Source organism: Clytia hemisphaerica, unplaced genomic scaffold (assembly GCF_902728285.1).
Source record: "Clytia hemisphaerica strain Z4C2 unplaced genomic scaffold, Clytia hemisphaerica genome assembly, whole genome shotgun sequence".
In the NCBI taxonomy this organism is placed as follows: domain Eukaryota; kingdom Metazoa; phylum Cnidaria; class Hydrozoa; order Leptothecata; family Clytiidae; genus Clytia; species Clytia hemisphaerica.
In genome coordinates this window covers 122,418-134,760 of record NW_027104568.1, presented here as the reverse complement: position 1 = coordinate 134,760, position 12,343 = coordinate 122,418, and the positions used below count along the sequence as shown (strand labels likewise).

Below are 12,343 nucleotides of genomic sequence, written 5' to 3'. Positions count from 1 at the left end.
AATATCAGTATTACTTTAGGAAGACTTAGTGAAGTGACTAAAAACGATAAAAGATAACTGTTAAAAGATAGTCTGTTTGATTAGGAATGAAAACAGAAAAAGACTGTATCTTATCATAGGGCTTGATACTTTGTACTCGTTCAAAAGATATTTCTGAGTGCAATATTTTCAAATAAGGATTCGGAAATAGAAAAAATTAAACATCAAGATGAAAGGAAGCAAAGAACGGTCAAGCTTTAAAGTAACAAGAGAAAATTTTTGTTCTGATGATCAAGTTATATTTCTTATGAAGAAAAATAATGATTCTTATAAGCAAAAAATAATTCAAAATATTTTTGTGAATTTAACCATCTGTACCCTGCCTGCTTAGTAGAAGTTAATGAAAAATATTCAATGTCACTTCATTCTTGCATAAAAAAAACCAACATTGGATCAGGTTCTACAAAATCCATTGGAAATTCTAAGCGAACTGATGTCAATCTTTGAAGTTAGGTGCTTTCCTGAAAACAAAACAAAAATAGAAATTCTTAATCACTGTAGATAATTGAAAATGAGGTCCTTTCTGAAGATTGGACCTTTTGATTGAACTTCTAAACTTCAAGAATTCTTTGAATAAGAAATCAACTATCTGTCGTAGTTGCCGATTAGGAAGACTGTTGATATAATAATGGTCCCTTTTAAAAACCTAACATGATCTTAAAGGAACCTTTTTAAAGGTGGAAAATCAAGTCATACTACAAATATAATTTGCAAAGGCACGTCTTTGTGTTGTATTCAATATTCATGCAAGCGGTGGACAGACTTTTTCAAGCCAAAAGATTTGAAAGATATGAAAATATGCGGGTATCCCCTGGGAAATGGCAAAATTTGCAACGAAAACCCTTAAAGTAGGAGGGGAGTAATAAACCAAAGTTAGTCTTTAACTCATTGGAGATTTAAGAATAGCTTTTAACCCAACAGAAATTCCAAAAATCTTCTTAAGTACTCTTGTGAAATCAAGGTCTCAAGAGCTTATCACATCACCCCTTGAAAATGTAATGGGCTTTTCCAGAAAAAAATTTAAATATGAGGGGTGGAGGATATATCATTTTTTAGAAATTTACGCCCTGGACATTGTGAATTTTGGCACCCTGGACAGCAGGTCTGACCCCCCGAACAAGCATCAGTTGACCCCCTGGATATAACCCTCAAATCGAGCAAAATTTCCCTCAAACAGAGCAAGTTTACCCCCAGGACAGGGAAAAATTTGTGGATTTTTCACTACCCCTTGACACTATATTCTCCGCCTCCATGTATGGACATTTTCTGGAAGAGCCCAATATATGTAGGCGATGCTTGATCGAAAAACGAGCACCTTTGAAAAAGACTGACCCAAACAAAGTAAAGTAAGTAAAATATGAAAATAAAATGCAGTGATCAATTTCTATATCATATATACTGTAAAATATTCATCTCACCTCTGTACCAAATGCAAATGTCACACATTGCTCCGGACAGGTCATCATGCCTTACAGATTGTGATATTTGACTTTTCTGGGACAAAACGGGATCATACATGAAGCGCCAATTATAGTTATGACGCTGTGATAGCCTGATTGAACAGTGAAAGAAAATATAAATTCATGAGATTTCGTAAAAAACCTTTCAAAGCTCAAGGTTGAACAGTTTATTTGGTGTATGGTTAAATTCTAGACGCAGAGTCATAACCTTAAATGATATAATTCAAAAGTAAAAATAACAAAGCATTGTGTTCCGAAAACACTGAGGCAGAATTTAAAAATAAGTATTATTGTCATGCCTTCTCAGGGGGTAACCAGGATTTAATGATGAATATATTATTTTACAGAATTAGCCACATCATTTACCTGATTTTGTTAGAACGTGAAAGTCGCATCAGATTGATGGGGTTAACTTCAATTGTTATCTTTGTGTGTTCGAATCCGAAGTTTTTGGTGTTGTGTGTCAATTTAGACATGCACCTGAAAAAGCTATTAAAGAAAAGAAGCCATCAATTAAGAAGTGTTTTTTTATGACAGGTCTAAATTTCAAGCCCTTGTTTGTACTTATCCGGATATCAGCAACTTAAACGAAGTATAAATAAAATATTGTAAGATAACCTGCAAGATAGCTAAAATATTGTTTTGGCAATGCAGGGCTACTCTTGAAAAATGTTTCCTTGGGTCAATAATGCTCTTGTATACAAGAAACGAAAATAAATAAAGCAAACATCAGTAACCACTGATGGCTTTTCAGTAAACACTTTCGGCTTAGGGCCGAGCAAGTGGTAGTGGTGGTAATTCAAGAGGCTTACCCATGCTTGATTATTTAAACGTTTTTTCAGAATAGTTCATCATCGGGCAATTCTTTCTTGCAAACATAGAGATGTGATGTGTAATCAACAAAACAGCGTTTCTTTTTATCCGTCTTTATTTAGCTACTTCTCATCTTTCTTAGCCAGTTGATCATGTCTTTTGCCAGGCGTTATACTCTTTGCTGAATCGAAGGTGGAGCAATGGAAGGCTGCTTTTCACCATTTCTTGCTTGATAACCGTTGGAATCTATTCCAAGAACGTTGGATGATGAATTATACTGGTTTAGCGGCTTGAATCATTTTTATCATGATCAACTTTTAAATTTTCACTTAAGATAGAAAAGGGAATGTCACTAAGAAGGGGTGTACGAGATATCTATTTTTAACATGCAAAAAAGTTTCCAAGCGTACCGTACTTTATATCCACCTATCAAAAAGTTTGCTCAACTAAACAATCGCTATCCTGAGCACTGACTGGTTGATTCGGCTGAATTACATCATAGTTTTCTAGATTTGAACAATCAAACTGATGTAAAAGTTGAGCAAATCTTTGTAAGAAAGGCGGAAGTACGGTACGAAACTCTTAACCAAGTTTCGATAATGAATGATTTCAGTTGATAACTAATATCATTCATTATACCGAAAAATGACTTTTTCAAATAGAAAATGTACATTAATAGCGCACACTGTTCATTGCAGATAAGTGAAATAGATCTTCCAAAATCTCTGATTTTTTTATTTCTGCGACCCTAAATTCTCGTACACCCCATGCTTATATATTCCCTTGCGGGACAATGACCACTAACTTTTATGCTTTTTCCTTTTTCTGCAGTACACATAACAATATATCAGATTTTTTGGTATCGTTATTGATATTGTTTGGAAATTGCATTTGACCGAATCAACCAACCATGGCTCAAGAGAGAGATTGCATCCCCCCAACCTATTTATGTGAAATATCTTTAGAGAGAGAAAGCGAAATAATAAACTTCTTTTTTCTTTTTCACTCAAACTAGTAGCCTGGAGATCCATGCTATGATTTCTTATTCTATATACTGATGGCGAAATATATAGCATGGTATGGGCTGAGAGTGTTTGAATTTCCCAGATCCTAATAACGGTTGAAAACACAGCTAATCAAATATTGCTATTCTTTTACTGGTCACACTTTCTTAGAGAAAGCGCAAGTTTCGAAATTTGGTTTTTATTTTAGTAAGTGAGAACAGTTTCCTACTGTAAATTTTTTGAGGCAGAAATCACAGGTCATACCTGTCTATTCTAACAGTCACTCTTGCCTATCGTCTATTCCACTCTTTGATTGTTTGAGTGAGATCTAACTAATCATGGTTTTAATGGGCTTGTTAGAACTAATTATTAGTGTGTATTTTGACATAATAGTAAATCATTCTGAATAGAAAAAGGAAAATAAAAAAATAAAAAAAATTTATCAAGCTGTTGAAATCTTGGGTAACAGAATGAAGAATTTTTATAGTTATTATGTCTGAACTTATTGACAGGTTTTTAATTGGTGAAACTTTGGAAAATCCAGGGGTATGTTGAGAGTGAGTGTGGGAATATTACAGTAAGAAATTTTGTATTAATTTTTAAAATGAACTTTTGAGGAGAGGTGTTGCAAACCGGAGAGGTGTGGTTAAGTGATAATAACTATTTGACTAAATCAGTGGCAAATTTGGGATAAGCTTTTCAAAGAAAGATGTGACAAACCGTGAGCTGTTAAAAGATGTGAAATTCACTGAGATTTGTAGTGATTTATTGAGGATTGAAATTTATTGAGATTGTGGAAAAGTGGAAGTGGTAATAACTCAGTGACAAAACTGGTGGAAATTTGGGGAGAGGTGGACAGACCATGAGCAGTTGAAATATGTGAAATTCACTGAGATTTGCAGTGATTTATTGAGACTGAACTTTTTGGAGGCAAGGTGTGGCGAAATGGTAAATACTAGGATACTGGTGGAAATTTGGAATGAACCTCTCGGGGAGAGGTGAACAGACCATGAGCAGTTTAAATATGTGAAACTCACTGAGATTTGAAGTCATTTATTGAGACTGAAATTTTTGGAGGCAAGGTGTGGCGAAATGGTAAATACTAGGATACTGGTGTAAATTTGGAATGAACCTCTCGGGGAGAGGTGGACAGACCGTGAGCTGTAAGACTGAAATTTTGAGAGGAAGTGAGTGGCAAAATGGTTACAACTTGTTGAGATAATAAGTGGTAAGAATGAATCTCTTGAGGAGAGGTGTGAAAAAGTTAGAAAGAGGGAAAAATGGTGGTACCGGTACCAGTGGTATTTGGAGGAGAGTTGTTGCAGGTCCTGCAGCTGTTGAGAGATGTGGTAATATTTCATTGAGAGATGCAGTGGTATTTTGAGACTGATATGTGTGACAAATTTGATTACTGTAGACTGATGGTCAGTTTGGAGGGAATTCTTCGAGGAGAGGTCTAGCAAACCATCAAATGGTAAAAATTCATTGAGAAATCCAGTGTTTATCATGGACTGAATTTTTTAGGAGAGGTGTAACAAATCAATAAATTTTGGTGAGCATGGTATTATTCACTGTGAGAACTGGTGGAATTTCCGAAGTGAATTCTCTAGGAGAGATTGGCAAACCGTGAAACTTTGGAGATAATGGTAGAAATTTATTGAGAAAATCCAGTGGTTTATTTAAGACTGAATTTTATAGGTGAGGTGACAAACCGTGGAACTAAAGATTATTGGTAATAATTCATTGAGAAATGTAATCGTATTTTGAGGATGAGTCTTTTCAAGGAGGTTAGGAAAACCATGGTAATTATCTATTGAGATGAAATTACAACAATTATTACAAGGTCTTACAAACTGTGAACCTGTTAAGAGAAATATATTGGTATTTTGGGACTGAATGTGGCAAACATAAAACTGTAGAAATGGTGATAATGACTGGTGGTATCTTTGAAGTTAGTTTTCCCGGAGGGGTGTTGCTAACCGTTTGGAGAGTGAGGTAGTTGAGCAACTTTAGTGGTATTTTGAGACTGAGTTTTCTAGGTGTGGCAAATGTGGGGGGAAGTGGAAACATTTTACAACGAAATCTTTGAGGAGAGGTGTAACAAACAGAGAACTGTGGAGAGCGTGGTAGTAGTTAATTGGAAAGGTGGAATTTTATGGTATCTTAAGCCTGAATTTTTTAAGAGGTTTGGTAAGCCCTGGGACTGTGGAGAGAAGTGGTAATGATTCATTGAGAATGGTATTTATACAATGAATTTATGTAAGACATGTGTGAGCCTGTGGCACACTATGAAACTGTCGAGAGAATTGCTTTAACTCTTTGTAATTTGGATAAAATAAGTGGTATTTATTGGTGGTTGAATTTTTTAGGAGAGGTGGGGTAAATCATGCAGGAGTTGAGAAAAGAGATGAAAACTCATGGAGAATTCTATGGTCAATTTAATTGACAAATCCAGCAGTATTTTGGAACAGAAGTTATAGAGGAGAGATAAACCAAGAGTTTGGCAGAGATGGCAGTAATTAACCGGAGAAACCGGGTGTCAATTGAATAGTTACATGCCGATGGCATATGAGAAGGACAAATGAGATAAAGAGACGATAGAGATTATGGAGATCTATTGAATAAAGTTTTCAAAATTTTTCGATGACATCAGAAAAAAAGATTTACTCAATTTTGCTGACATCATCAAAATGTTGAAACTTTTGTGGAACACATGTATGTCTATTTTGTAACTTTTATCAAAGCCATGATTTTTTATGTGATTTTTTTAGGCAAAAACCACATCCTAATACTTTTCCCCATGATTTGTTTGTTCACTTGTTGTTGACTGATACTTTCATAAGAGGAAAGGAAAGCATTATTTGTTTTTTGAAAGAATGACCTCCCAAGGCATTTCTTTCACTTTCAATAAAAGGACTATTAGATATGCATTTTTTATAATCCTGTGTTGTCAAGTTCAGCATAACCTTTCGCCTTATGTCCATGCTGCGATTTTTCTGGTCCATCCTTACATGCTCCATCTGGTATGATGTGGAAAGGTGGCAGGGTGTGTTGTTGAAAATGGAAGGTTTGAAGACTTGGCTGCGATCTGTCAGTTCATCCAGTTTTTTAAGGCAGCGTTGGGTTGACTCTGCGAGGATGTTCATGGTGCTTTTAATCCAGACCGTTTGATAGTATTTTGGGTGAAAACGAACATGCTTGTAGGGTTCACACCAACTATGTTGTGTACATGTTGCTAGTTAATATAAAACAAATATACTAGGTTATAAATATACAATTTAGAACAATATAAACTATTTAAAGAATCTTGATACCATTTTCTTTTTTGACGAACCAACTTCTTTCAAGCATGGTCAATTTTTCATATTCTTTCTCCACACTTGTATATCAACTTCTTTCTTATTGTGGGGTCATATAAAAGACATATGACAAAGCCAAAAAAATTGATCAAAAATCACTCAATTACTTGAGCTTACCTTGACATTCCAAAAAAAGAGTTTTAAATGTAAGGGTAATTTTTCAACACAAGGACGATTTTTTAATCTTATTAGTTGTTTTCATTATTTAGATGTATGCTATAAAATCTTTTTACTTTCCTACGCAATTTTTGGAAAAGACCCTAAAAATAAAAAATTTCGCCGCCAACGCGATCTATGATTGCGCTTTCAGGTGTTAGTTCATACCTCTTTCAGAAGTTTACTTTGAAACAAAACCATGAAATAATTGAAAATTACCCTATGTGGTAACCTTAGCGTGGTATCAAAAGCTATGAAGAAAGAAAAGAACAGGTTTGGGGATGTGATTAATTAATCATTTACATTTTAGTACCATTTCATTACATCAGATAATGATTTGCATGAGGCACTGCACCCTATGCAAATTTGTCTAAGATGATTTCAGACATATGTTTAAGCCTACTCAACAGTGACATGTATTTTATGAGTAATGGTTGACGTATAAAAATCTCTTACCAAATATTACGTTTGTCTTAGCTAAAAATATGGATGAGATGGCTGTATCATCAGAATCTTCCAATTGTGGAACACTGCAAAAAAGTTTTCTTGATACAAGTGTACTGCAAATACGTTATGCTGTGTGATCCAGTGTGAACCTGAAATAAATAAGTATTTGCTTTAAACAAATCTAACATAATCACTAAGCCAGACTAAGCCTAATATTTCTATTATAAAGGGTTTGAATCTAGCAAGCTCATTTTTAACGTACAAAGGATTCGTATTATTAAAAACAAGAGAGTCTTGACTTGTCTCTCATTTGACTGTTATTTTGATAAGACGAAAAGGATGTCTAATTTTATTCACATCGTACGAAAAAGGGATTTATTCTGTACAGAAGTCCTTGTGTGGGTCAGATGAACATACTCTATCTCATTGTCATGAGAGTAAACCAATTAGTAAGCAGTAGGTGATGTATTACTTCATGACTTGACAGCTGTGATGTTGATGTCGATTTGATTCTTAATTCTGATGATTCACATTATGGTGTTGAAGCAACATTGAAATTGTGCTAATCGGGTGTATTGGATGAAATCACTGCCACATAAGCTTTTACATTTTCGTTTATTGATGATTGTAGTGCTTGAGTTGAGTCTTCAGGCTTCAAAATCTTTGCAAACAATTGGTAAAATAACCCAGTGGGATCCACTGGCACCTATTAAAAACTAAAGCAATACAAAAATTATAGCAATGATAAAGGGGTGATCTGGTACTAATATATTAAATGTAAAGAAAGAATTCAACATAAATTAGTTACTGTAGATCAACTTTTCCTTTAATCCTTTTTGGAGGCCAACAAAAATTGTCATCTTGACCAGAATATGTAGATGGTGATCTTTGTGTCTTTTGCGTTGTCTGTACTTTCCTTTGGTATTTTTGTTTTCGAACAGTCATCATTATTCTGAAAAATAACTAGAAAAAAGATGTACTTATTGAGTCAAACAAATTAATCCAAATTATTTTCTTTGAGATAACTAACTTATTTTTTATTTGGAAGTGATTTTCTTTAATGTTTTTCCACAAGATTCCAAGGCAAGGGGGAATATTCTTCTGTTTCTCCATCAGGAGATTGAACTTTTGCTCGTGTGTTTTTGTAAAGAAGTTTGATTGCTTGCACAATTTTGTTTGGTATCCCATATGCTTTCAGTATAGTGAATATTCTAACTGGTTGTATGCTGTCAAATGCCTTCCAAAAGTCTAGGAAAAGTAGTAATTCTGGTAGATTGTTGGACTTTACATCTTCAGTAGGTTGGCTCAATGCAAAGATCTGGGACGCTGTGGATCTACCTTGTCTGAATCTGTTTTAATTCTGATGAGATGAGGGTCAAGAACTGGTTGGATACGATTAAGAATCATACAGTTTACCAGTTTTGCAAGAATAGTATTCAACGATATCCCACGGTAGTTCCCACATTTGCTGAGATCACCTTTCTTTGGTATCAAAAGTTATACATTGATGTGGTGCGGTAGCTTGCATGCCCTGCTTGATCTGGAGAGATATGTCGAGGGTTCTAGGAGCCTGACGAAATGTAACTCACTGCTTTTGGAATGTGGGAGGGTGTCTTGAACAAATGCTTCTATCGATAAGCCGTTATCATGGATTTGTACAACTTTCTACTCACCGTATGAATCACAACCAAGGAGATCAAACCTTTTGAGAAAAGGAACTGCAACCGTAAGTGGAGTGGCACCCCTTATGTGTATCAGCAATTCGACAGACTAAAATTTCTCGAGGAGAGATGTGGTAAACTGTGAAAGAGAAAATGAGAAAGAGAAAGAAAGAAAAATGGTGGTATTAGTACCGGTGGAGAATGAACTTTGGGAGAAGTGTTGCAGGTCCTGCAGCAGTTGAGAGATGTGGTATTATTTCATTGCGAGATATAGTGGTATTTGAGACAGAAATGAGGTGTGGCGAAGTTGACTATACTGATAATGAGTTTCGAGTAAATCTTTCGAGGAGAGGTCTAGCAAACTAATAAGTGGTAAAAATTCATTGAGAAATGCAGTAATTTTGTAACAAATAGTGAGCTTTGGAAAGCGTGGTAGTTGTTAACTGGAGAAAGTTGTGGTATTTTAGTAGTGAGTATTAAGGTATTCTAGGAGAGGTTCGTAAGCCGTGAAACTTTGGAAACATGTCATTATTCATTGAGCAAATTCAGTGGTATTTGAGTCTGAATTTTCAAGGTTTGGCAAGCCATACAACTAACTGTGGAGAGAAGTGGTAATATTTCATTTAGAAATACAGTGGTATTTAGCAACAAAACCTTCGAGGAGAGGTGTAAGAAATATAGAATTTTGGAGAGTATGGCAGTAATTAACTTGAAACTGCTGGAATTTTTAAAGTGGGTTTTACGGAAAGGCCTTGAAAACCGTGAAACTTTGGGGATAATGGTAGAAACTTAATAAGAAAATCCAGTGGTATTTGAGACTGAATTTTCTAGGCGAAATGTAACAAACCAATAAAATTTGGCGAGTATGGTAGTTATTATAACTGAACGAACTGAGGTTCTTTTGAATTGAATTTTCAAACTGTGAAACTTTGGAGTTGGTGGTATTTTAAGTGAGTTTTCCCAGAGGGTGCGTGTTTACACACTGAAACTTTGGAGAGTCAAGTAGTTGAGAAAATCCAGTGGTATTTGAAGAGTGAATTTTCTAGGTGCGGCAAGCCATATAACAGTGGAGAGAAGTCGGAATATTTCATTTAGAAGAAAAGTGGTATTTTGGCAACGAAACCTTTGAGGAGAGGTGTAACAAACAGAGAACTTTGGAGAGTGTGGTAATAATTAATTGGAAAGTGGTGGAATTTTATGGTATTTTAAGCCCAAATTTTCTAGGTTTGGCTAGCCATGGGATTGTGGAGAGAAGCAGAGAGAAGTGGTAATGATTCATTGAGAATGGTATTTAGACAATGAATTTATGTAAGACATGTGTGAGCCTGTGGCACACTAAGAAACTGACAGAGACTTGCTTTAAATCTTTGTAATTTGGATAAAACAAGTGGTATTTATTGGTGGTTGAATTTTTTAGGAGAGGTGGGGTAAATCATGCAGGAGTTGAGAAAAGAGATGAAAACTCATGGAGAATTCTATGGCCAATTTAAATTGACAGATCCAGCAATATTTTGGAACAGAAATTATAGAGGAGAGAGATAAACCGAGAATTTAGCAAAGATGGCAGTAATTAACTGGGGAAACTGGGTGTCAATTGAATAGTTACATGCTGATGGCATAATGAGAAGGATCTATGTTAAGATAAAGAGACAATAGAGATTACAGAAATCTATTGAATAAAGTTTTCAAACTTTTTCGATGACATCAGAAAAAAAAGATTTACTCAATTTTTCTAACATCATCAAAGTTTTGAAACTTTTGTGAAACACATATCTTTTTGTCATAATACGAAGTGTTCTTTGGATGTCTATTGTGTAACTTTTATTAAGGCCCAGATTTTTTAATGTGGTTTTTTAGGCGAAAACCACATCCTAATATCTTGCCCCTTGATTTGTTTGTTCACTTTTTGTTGACTAATACTTTCATAAGAGGAAAGGAAAGCATCACTTGTTTTTTGAAAGAATAACCTCCAAAGGCATTTCCTTCACTTTCAAAGAAAGGACTATTAAAATATATGCATTTTTTATAATTCTGTGTAGTCAAGTTCAGCTTAACCTTTCACTTGTCCATGCTGCGATTTTTCTGGTCTATCCTTACATATGCGCCATCTGGATTTTGAAAATCATTGATAAGTTGTATGATGTGGAAAGGTGGCATGGTGTTGTTGTTGAAAATGGAAGGTTTGAATACTTGGCTGCGATCTGTCAGTTCATTCAGTTTATGAGGGCAGCGTTAGGTTGACTCTGTGCGAGTGTTCATGGTGCTGTTAATCCAGACTGCTTGAAAATATTTTGGGTGAAGACGAACATGCTTGTAGGGAGTGATCCAACCAATTTTGTGTACATGTTGCTAGTTAATATAAAACAAATAATACTAGGTTATAAATATACAACTTAGAACAATATAAACTATTTAAAGCATCTTGATACCATTTTTTTTTTGACGAACCAACTTCTTTCAAGCATTGATCAATTTTGCATATTCTTTCTCCACACTTGTATATCGGCATCTTTCTTATTGTGGGGCCATATTAAAGACATGACAAAGCCAAAAAAATTGATCAAAAATCACTCAATTACTTGAGCTTACCTTGACATTCCAAAAAAAAAGTTTTAAACGTATGGATAATTTTTCAACACAAGGACGATTTTTTAATCTTATTAGTTGTTTTCATTATTTAGATGTATGCTATAAAATCTTTTTACTTTCCTACGCAATTTTTGGAAAAGACCATAAAAATAAAAATTTCGCCGCAAACGCGATCTATGATTGCACTTTCAGGTGTTAATTCGTACCTCTTTCAGAAGTTTATTTTGAAACAAAAAACCATGAAATAATTGAAAATTACCCTATGTGGTAACCTTAGCGTGGTATCAAAAGCTATGAAGAAAGAAAAGAACAGGTTTGGGGATGTGATTAATTAATCATTTACATTTTAGTACCATTTCATTACATCAGATTGATTCGCATGAGGCACTGCACCCTATGCAAATTTGTCTAAGATGATTTCAAACATATTTTTAAGCCTACTCAACATTGACAGACATGTATTTCACGAGTACTGGTTGGCGTATAAAAACCTCTTACCAAATATTACGTTTGTCTTAGCTAAAAATATGGATGAGATGGTTGTATCATCGATATCTTCCAAATGTGGAATTCTGCAAAAAAGTTTTCTTGATACAAGTGTACTGCAAATACGTTCTGCTGTGTGGTCCAGTGTGAACCTGAAATAAATAAGTATTTGCTTTAAACAAATCTAACATAATCACTAAGCCAGACTAAGCCTAATATTTCTATACTAACGGGTTTGAATCTAGCAAGCTCATTTTTAACGTACAGAGGATTTGTATTATTAAAAACGAGGGAATCTTGACTTGTCCCTCATTTGACTGTTATTTTGA

The 12,343-nt window shown here is 34.7% G+C and overlaps 1 long non-coding RNA gene across 1 annotated transcript; it reads right to left on the bottom strand.

Moving 5' to 3' along the window:
- Nucleotides 1–261: 261 nt before the first annotated feature.
- LOC136823423 (uncharacterized) lies at nucleotides 262–11,279 on the bottom strand. The gene is made up of 5 exons (XR_010849028.1): nucleotides 7,751–11,279; nucleotides 2,312–7,427; nucleotides 1,866–1,988; nucleotides 1,458–1,591; nucleotides 262–500 (listed from the first exon to the last, which is right to left on the bottom strand). It is a non-coding gene; the product is annotated as an uncharacterized lncRNA (long non-coding RNA).
- Nucleotides 11,280–12,343: the final 1,064 nt, after the last annotated feature.